Source organism: Erpetoichthys calabaricus, chromosome 15 (genome assembly GCF_900747795.2).
Source record: "Erpetoichthys calabaricus chromosome 15, fErpCal1.3, whole genome shotgun sequence".
NCBI classification, from domain to species: Eukaryota; Metazoa; Chordata; class Cladistia; order Polypteriformes; family Polypteridae; genus Erpetoichthys; species Erpetoichthys calabaricus.
Genome location: NC_041408.2, coordinates 31,386,891 through 31,396,373, shown reverse-complemented (window position 1 = coordinate 31,396,373; position 9,483 = coordinate 31,386,891). Strand labels below are relative to the sequence as shown.

Genomic DNA, 9,483 nt, shown 5'->3' with positions numbered 1-9,483 from the left:
TATAAGGTTCTAATTGTTCGATTTTTTGCTATTTATTGATGAAATTGTATTTATTGTCAGAATTCAATACAGATGATCATTATTACTATTAATTTCTGTGATTGTACAATTGTTTTTTCTATTGTTGAAATTGTATTTATTGTCAGAATTTAATAAAGAGGTTTATTATTATTAGTAGTAGTAGGATTAGTAGTAGTGTTATGCGTAAATTATTCGTCGTTTGCTTTTTATATTGTTTATATTGTTTGGTGGTTAAAGTTGTTACACTGTTATGATACTATTCTATTGTACAGTATTTGTGATTTTCAATAAGAATATAGCCTGTTGTTTTTGAAGAGAACAAATCAGCTATTCAAAGATTCGAATCATTTTGGTGAACTGAACAACATGAATCGAATCATTAAAAACAATCGTTTTGCATATAACTACCCTGCACAGTACGAACAATTGGCTGGAAAAAAAATCGTGGTTAAAATGAGAAATTAGAGCTTCCGAAGTGAAAACGACACGTTCATGACTTGTCGCGGCTGGTAGCTTTTATTTTGAAACGGCCGTTTGCCTCGACGACCGGAAGTACTTCTGTAGTTTCGTTGGCAGCTTCGCACAAGGATCTCACAGCTGCTGCCGTTCTGATTTTTCATGACGTTTACCCCGTGGAATATGCCTTGATTGTAGAGTGCAGAAGCATTTGCTTTTATCAGTTTTAAGCGTTATTTGTAAAGGAAATTAATAGCGACACGCTTCATGAAATTGCTTTCCCCGGGCTGTCTTTACTGGAGCGTTATAAGCGAGCTCGGCTAGGCCTCTGTCAGTAAAGCGTCGTTGGAGAAAAATAAGCAGCAAACGAACGAATGAATGAAAACGAGGAGAAAAAGGATTCTGGAAAAAGACGAGCGGATATTGAGGCTTCTGTTTTGGACGGAAGGAGATTGCACGCCGTTGTTTAGGTAAGGGAACCGGCCGGGTGTTATTTCTGATATTTCGGATAATGAAAGCACTTCCACTTCAAGGCTCCCTCCACTTGCCGTAGTGACTGTGATGGACCTGCTGTCTCTAGAGAAACGTATGAAGTCCACAAGCGGCCAGACCTCGCAGAAACCGATGCTTTCTGGGTTATTGTTTCTATGGACGCGTCTTACCGAAGACTCTTTTTAACTTTTGTACTTTACTCTTTCACGTGAAATGACAATTGCAGACATCCCACCTTTCCCTGTTAATTCATGTTCTTAGCAGGTTCAGTTTCGTCGTACTACCAACTTATACACCTAATTAAATTCAGTTTACCGAGCTATAACTATACATGAATACAGTAATATGCTGACCGTATGGTGTTCTTCATCCTATTCTTGTCAGTTTGCAGGGGTTCCGGCTCCGCAGACCCCATTAATGAATAAATCAGGGTTTACAGACCAGCTGGAGGCTTCCCTGTGATTCTTCCATTATATACAGGAAAAGAAATTTATCCACTGCACTGCAATAAGAAGGAAACTTCTTTTGTATTTTTTTTTTTTTTTTTTTTGCTGATTGCTTATGGATTTCCCTAAGTGTCATGTTAGTTAGAACAGGTGCTGGTAATGGTTATCATGATTTCAGAGTCCGATGAGCCATTCAATCCATATTCCATTTTTTCCCTTTATACTAAATGGGATCAGTAAGTGCAAATATTTGCATGGATGTAAAAAGGCATCTACAAACCCATATGAATATGCCCAGGAAAAGGACGTTCATTCTCATTAACACTATAAATGAGCAGAATACAGTGCATCCGGAAAGTATTCACAACGCATCACTTTTTCCACATTTTGTTGTTACAGCCTTATTCCAAAATGGATTAAATTCATTTTTTTCCTCAGAATGCTACACACAACACCCCATAATGACAACATGAAAAAAGTTTACTTGAGGTTTTTGCAAATTTATTAAAAATAAAAAAACTGAGACATCACATGTACATAAGTATTCACAGCCTTTGCTCAATACTTTGTTGATGCACCTTTGGCAGCAATTACAGCCTCAAGTCTTGTTGAATATGATGCCACAAGCTTGGCACACCTATCCTTGGCCAGTTTCGCCCATTCCTCTTTGCAGCACCTCTCAGGCTCCATCAGGTTGGATGGGAAGCGTCGATGCACAGCCATTTTAATATCTCTCCAGAGATGTTCAATCGGATTCAAGTCTGGGCCACTCAAGGACATTCACAGAGTCGTCCTTGAAGCCACTCCTTTGATATCTTGGCTGTGTGCTTAGGGTCGTTGTCCTGCTGAACGATGAACCGTCGCCCCAGTCTGAGGTCAAGAGCGCCCTGGAGCAGGTTTTCATCCAGGATGTCTCTGTACATTGCTGCAATCATCTTTCCCTTTATCCTGACTAGTCTCCCAGTCCCTGCTGCTGACAAACATCCCCACAGCATGATGCTGCCTCCACCATGCTTCACTGTAGGGATAGTATTGCCCTGGTGATGAGCGGTGCCTGGCTTCCTCCAAACGTGACGCCTGGCATTCACACCAAAGAGTTCAATCTTTGTCTCATCAGACCAGAGAATTTTCTTTCTCATGGTCTGAGAGTCCTTCAGGTGCCTTTTGGCAAACTCCAGGTGGGCTGCCATGTGCCTTTTACTAAGGAGTGACTTCCGTCTGGCCAGTCTACCATACAGGCCTGATTGGTGGATGGCTGCAGAGATGGTTGTCTTTCTGGAAGGTTCTCCTCTCTCCACAGAGGACCTCTGGAGCTCTGACAGAGTGACCATTGGGTTCTTGGTCACCTCCCTGACTAAGGCCCTACTCCCCCGATCGCTCAGTTTAGATGGCCGGCCAGCTCTAGGAAGAGTCCTGGTGGTTTCGAACTTCTTCCACTTATGGATGATGGAGGCCACTGTGCTCATTGGGACCTTCAAAGCAGCAGAAATTTTTCTGTAACCTTCCCCAGATTTGTGCCTTGAGACAATCCTGTCTCGGAGGTCTACAGACAATTCCTTTGACTTCATGCTTGGTTTGTGCTCTGACGTGTGTGTGCCTTTCCAAATCATGTCCAATCAACTGAATTTACCACTCCAATTAAGCTGCAGAAACATCTCAAGGATGATCAGGGGAAACAGGATGCACCTGAGCTCAATTTTGAGCTTCATGGCAAAGGCTGTGAATACTTATGTACATGTGCTTTCTCAATTTTTTATTTTTAATAAATTTGCAAAAACCTCAAGTAAACCTTTTTCACGTTGTCATTATGGGGTGTTGTGTGTAGAATTCTGAGGGAAAAAAAATGAATTTAATCCATTTTGGAATAAGGCTGTAACATAACAAAATGTGGAAAAAGTGATGCGCTGTGAATACTTTCTGGATGCGCTGTATACAGTCATATGAAAAAGTTTGGGAACCCCTCTTAATTCTTTGGATTTTTGTTTATCAGTGGCTGAGCTTTCAAAGTAGCAACTTCCTTTTAATATATGACATGCCTTATGGAAACAGTATTGCAGCAGTGACATTAAGTTTATTGGATTAACAGAAAATATGCAATATGCATTATAACAAAATTAGACAGGTGCATACATTTGGGCACCCCATCAGAGATATTACATCAATACTTAGTTGAGCCTACTTTTGCTAATATAACAACCTCTAGATGCCTCCTATAGCCTTTGATGAGTGTCTGGATTCTGGATGGAGGTATTTTTGACCATTCTTCCATACAAAATCCATCCATCCATTATCCACCACTTATCTGAGGTCGGGTCGCAGGGGCAGCAGCCTAAGCAGGGAAGCCCAGACTTCCCTCTCCCTGGTCACCTCCTCCAGCTCCTCTGGGAGGACCCCGAGGCATTCCGAGGCCAGCTGGGAGATACAGTGGTGTGAAAAACTATTTGCCCCCTTCCTGATTTCTTATTCTTTTGCATGTTTGTCACACAAAATGTTTCTGATCATCAAACACATTTAACCATTAGTCAAATATAACACAAGTAAACACAAAATGCAGTTTGTAAATGGTGGTTTTTATTATTTAGGGAGAAAAAAAAAATCCAAACCTACATGGCCCTGTGTGAAAAAGTAATTGCCCCCTGAACCTAATAACTGGTTGGGCCACCCTTAGCAGCAATAACTGCAATCAAGCGTTTGCGATAACTTGCAATGAGTCTGTTACAGCGCTCTGGAGGAATTTTGGCCCACTCATCTTTGCAAAATTGTTGTAATTCAGCTTTATTTGAGGGTTTTCTAGCATGAACCGCCTTTTTAAGGTCATGCCATAGCATCTCAATTGGATTCAGGTCAGGACTTTGACTAGGCCACTCCAAAGTCTTCATTTTGTTTTTCTTCAGCCATTCAGAGGTGGATTTGCTGGTGTGTTTTGGGTCATTGTCCTGTTGCAGCACCCAAGATCGCTTCAGCTTGAGTTGACGAACAGATGGCCGGACATTCTCCTTCAGGATTTTTTGGTAGACAGTAGAATTCATGGTTCCATCTATCACAGCAAGCCTTCCAGGTCCTGAAGCAGCAAAACAACCCCAGACCATCACACTACCACCACCATATTTTACTGTTGGTATGATGTTCTTTTTCTGAAATGCTGTGTTCCTTTTACGCCAGATGTAACGGGACATTTGCCTTCCAAAAAGTTCAACTTTTGACTCATCAGTCCACAAGGTATTTTCCCAAAAGTCTTGGCAATCATTGAGATGTTTCTTAGCAAAATTGAGACGAGCCCTAATGTTCTTTTTGCTTAACAGTGGTTTGCGTCTTGGTAATCTGCCATGCAGGCCATTTTTGCCCAGTCTCTTTCTTATGGTGGAGTCGTGAACACTGACCTTAATTGAGGCAAGTGAGGCCTGCAGTTCTTTAGACGTTGTCCTGGGGTCTTTTGTGACCTCTCGGATGAGTCGTCTCTTGGGGTAATTTTGGTCGGCCGGCCACTCCTGGGAAGGTTCACCACTGTTCCATGTTTTTGCCATTTGTGGATAATGGCTCTCACTGTGGTTCGCTGGAGTCCCAAAGCTTTAGAAATGGCTTTATAACCTTTACCAAACTGATAGATCTCAATTACTTCTGTTCTCATTTGTTCCTGAATTTCTTTGGATCTTGGCATGATGTCTAGCTTTTGAGGTGCTTTTGGTCTACTTCTCTGTGTCAGGCAGCTCCTATTTAAGTGATTTCTTGATTGAAACAGGTGTGGCAGTAATCAGGCCTGGGGGTGGCTACGGAAATTGAACTCAGGTGTGATACACCACAGTTAGGTTATTTTTTAACAAGGGGGCAATTACTTTTTCACACAGGACCATGTAGGTTTGGATTTTTTTTCTTCCTAAATAATAAACACCATCATTTAAAAACTGCATTTTGTGTTTACTTGTGTTATATTTGACTAATGGTTAAATGTGTTTGATGATCAGAAACATTTTGTGTGACAAACATGCAAAAGAATAAGAAATCAGGAAGGGGGCAAATAGTTTTTCACACCACTGTATAATCCCTCCAGCGTGTCCTGGGTCTGCCCTGTGGCCTTCTCCCAGTGGGGCATGCCCGGAACACCCCCTAGGGAGGCGTCCAGGGGGCATCCTAACCAGATGCCCGAACCACCTCAACTTACTCCCCTCAATGTGGAGGAGCAGCGACTCTACTCCGAGTCTCTTCCGGATAACTGAACTCCTCACCCTATCTCTAAGGGAAAGTCCAGCCACCCTGCGGAGAAAACTCATTTTGGCCGCTTGTATCCACGATCTTGCTCTTTCAGTCACTACCCAAAGCTCGTGGCCATAGGTGAGGGTAGGAACATAGATCGACTGGTAAATTGCCAGCCTCGCCTTTTGGCTCAGCTCTATTTTCACCACGACGGACTGTTGCAGAGCCCGCATTACTGCGGATGCCGCACCCTTCCCTCTGTCAACCTCCCGCTCCATTCTTCCCTCCCTCATGAACAAGACCCCGAGATACTTGAACTCCTCCACTTGAGGCAGCATTGTGCTCCCAACCCGGAGAGAGCATTCCACCCTTTTCCGGCTGAGAACCATGGCCTCAGATTTAGAGGTGCTGACTCTCATCCCCACTGCTTCGCACTCGGCTGCGAACCGCTCCAGTGAGAGTTGGAGGTCACTGTCCGATGAAGCCAACAGAACCACGTCATCCGCAAATAGCAGAGATGAGATTCTGAGGTCACCGAACCAGACCCCCTCCACTCCTTGGCTACACCTAGAAATTCTGTCCATATAACTTATGAACAGAATCGGTGACAAAGGGCAGCCCTGGCGGAGTCCAACCTCAACAGGAAACGAGTCTGACTTATTACTGGCAATGTGAACCAAGCTCCTGCTCCTCCTGTACAGAGACTGAATGGCTCATAACAACGAGCCTTGTACCCCATACTCTTGGAGCACACCCCACAGGATGCTTCGAGGGACACGGTCAAATGCCTTCTCCAAATCCACAAAACACATGTGGACTGGTTGGGCAAACTCCCATGCCCCCTCCAAGATCCTGGCCAGGGTGTAGAGCTGGTCCAGTGTTCCACGGCCGGGACGGAATCCGCATTGTTCCTCTTGAATCCGAGATTCGACCATCGACCGAACTCTTTTCTCCAGCACCCTTGAATAGACCTTACCGGGGAGGCTGAGGAATGTGATCCCCCTATAGTTGGAGCACATCCTCTGGTCACCCTTCTTAAAAAAGGGAACCACCACCCCGGTTTGCCAATCCAGAGGGACTGCCCCCGATGTACATGCGATGTTGCAGAGACGTGTTAACCAGGACAGCCCCACAGCATCCAGAGCCTTGAGGAACCCAGGGTGAATCTCATCCACTCCAGGGGCCCTGCCACCTCGGAGCTTTTTAACTACCTTGGCGACCTCAGCCCCTGTTATGGATGGCCCCCCCACCGGAGTCCTCCAGCTCTGCTTCCTCTAAGGAAGACATGCTGGTGGGATTGAGAAGATCCTCGAAGTATTCCTTCCACCGGTCAACAACGTCTGCAGTTGAAATCAGCAGGGCCCCATCTCCACTGTACACAGTGTTGGTGGAGCACCGCTTTCCCCTCCTGAGGCACTGATGGTTTGCCAGAACCTTCTCGGTGCTGACCGAAAGTCATTTTCCATGGCTGCCTCAAACTCTTGCCATGCCCGAGTTTTTGACTCAGCAACAGCCAATGCCGCCACACGCTTGGCCTGCCGGTACCCCTCAGCTGCCTTTGGAGTCCCACTGGTCAACAAGACCCGATAGGACTCTTTCTTCAGCTTGACGATCTCTCGAACCTTAGGTGTCCACCACCGGGTTCGCGGATTGCCGCCATGAGAAGCACCGACAACCTTGCGGCCACAGCTCCGTTCTGCTGCTTCGACAATGGAGGCTCAGAACATGGCCCATTCAGACTCAATGTCCTTCGCCTCCCTCGGAATGAGGTTGAAGTTCTGCCGGAGGTGGCAGTTAAAGATCTTTCTGACCGGTTCCTCTGCCAGACGTTCCCAGCAGACCCTCATTATTCGTTTGGGTCTGCCTGGTCCGTCCGGCAGCCTCTCCCGCCATCTGATCCAACTTACCACCAGGTGGTGATCAGTTGACAGCTCAGCCCCTTTCTTCACCCGAGTGTCCAAGACATAAGGTCGCAGATCTGATGACACGATTACAAAGTCGATCATCGAGCTGCCAGCTTGGGCATCCTGGCGCCAAGTGCACTTATGGACACCCTTATGCTCGAACATGGTGTTCATTATGGACAATCCATGGCCAGCACAGAAGTCCCAACAACTGAACACCACTCAAGTTTAGATCAGGGAGGCCGTTCCTCCCAATCACACCTCTCCAGGTTTCTCTGTCGTTGCCGACGTGAGCGTTAAAGTCTCCAAGCAGGACGATAGTCCCCAGGAGCTGCGCCTCACAGCGCCTCTTCCAGGGACTCCAAGAAGGCTGGGTACTCTGAACTGCTGTTATGCGCCATACAAAATCTCTCCAGTTAAATTTGATGGCTGCCGAGCATGGACAACCTGCTTCAAATCATCCCATAGATTTTCGATGATATTCAAGGCAGGGGACAGCGACGGCCATTCCCAGAACATTGTACTTCTCCCTCTGTATGAATGCCTTTGTAGATTTTGAACTGTGTTTTGGGTCGTTGTCTTGTTGGAATATCCAACCCCTGCATAACTTCAACTTTGTGACTGATGCTTGAACATTATCCTGAAGAATTTGTTGATATTGGGTTGAATTCATCCGACCCTCGACTTTAACAAGGGCCCCGGTTCCTGAACTAGCCACACAGCCCCACAGCATGATGAAACCTCCACCAAATTTGACAGTAGGTAGCAGGTGTTTTTCTTGGAATGCGGTGTTCTTCTTCCGCCATGCAAAGTGCTTTTTGTTATGACCAAATAACTCCATTTTTGTCTCATCAGTCCAAAGCACTTTGTTCCAGAATGAATCTGGCTTGTCTAAATGAGCATTTGCATACAACAAGCGACTCTGTTTGTGGTGTGAGTACAGAAAGGGCTCCTTTCTCATCACCCTGCCATACAGATGTTCTTTGTGCAAATTGTGCCGAATTGTAGAACGATGTACAGATACACCATCTGCAGCAAGACGTTCTTGCAGGTCTTTGGAGGTGATCTGTGGGTTGTCTGTAATCATTCTCACAATCCTGTACATGTGCCACTCCTGTATTTTTCTTGGCCTGCCAGACCTGCTGGGTTTAACAGCAACTGTGCCTGTGGCCTTTCATTTCCTGATTACATTCCTTACAGTTGAAACTGACAGTTTAAACCTCTGAGATAGATTTTTGTAGCCTTCCCCTAAGCCATGAGACTCAACAATCTTTGTTTTCAGATCTTTTGACAGTTGCTTTGAGGATTCCAAGTTGTCACTCTTCAGAGGAGAGTCAAAGGGAAGCACAACTTGCAATTGACCACCTTAAATACCTTTATATCTCATGATTGGACACACCTGTCTATGAAGTTCTAGGCTTAACGAGCTAATCCAACCAATTTGGTGTTGCAAGTAATCAGCATTGAGCAGTTACATGCATTCAAATCAGCAAAATTACAAGGGGACCCACATTTTTGCACATCCAGTTTTTCACATTTGATTTAATTTCATACAACTAAATACTGCTTCACTAAAAATCTTTGTTCAGAAAACACCCCAGTACTCGGATGTTCCTAGGAAATGAAAGACATACCACTGTTATCTTTTTTGTTGAAAGTGGAGTAAATTATTATGCAGGCTAAGAGGGGTTCCCGAACTTTTTCATATTACTGTATTTGTTGCTTACTGATTCCATAGCCATTCGGTTTACATCATCCTACTGTTTTATGGTTAGTTAAGAATGGCTATTTACATTATATTGACATTTTAATTAATTAATTTCTGGGACCAGCATATTTTTATTTTTGCCCATGCAGTGGTGTGCAACCTGTCCCAGCAGCACTGAATGCAAGGCAAGAACCCAGCTCTCTCAAACCAGTATTCAGATTGAGGGCAGAAGTTAGAGGTGGGCGGTATGACCAAAATTCTATAT

The 9,483-nt window shown here is 44.8% G+C and overlaps 1 protein-coding gene across 3 annotated transcripts in view; it reads left to right on the top strand.

Annotated features, from left to right (window-relative positions):
- The first annotated feature begins 556 nt into the window (after positions 1-556).
- The window catches only part of vps54 (VPS54 subunit of GARP complex), a 163,731-nt gene continuing 154,804 nt past the window's right edge, over positions 557-9,483 (top strand). The window contains exon 1 of one of the 3 annotated variants that reach the window (XR_007933615.1): positions 557-947. The gene's annotated coding sequence lies outside the window, so the exon portion shown is untranslated. The remainder of the gene's footprint in view (positions 948-9,483) is intronic. The other 2 variants (XR_007933614.1, XM_028820123.2) reach the window with 2 other exon arrangements.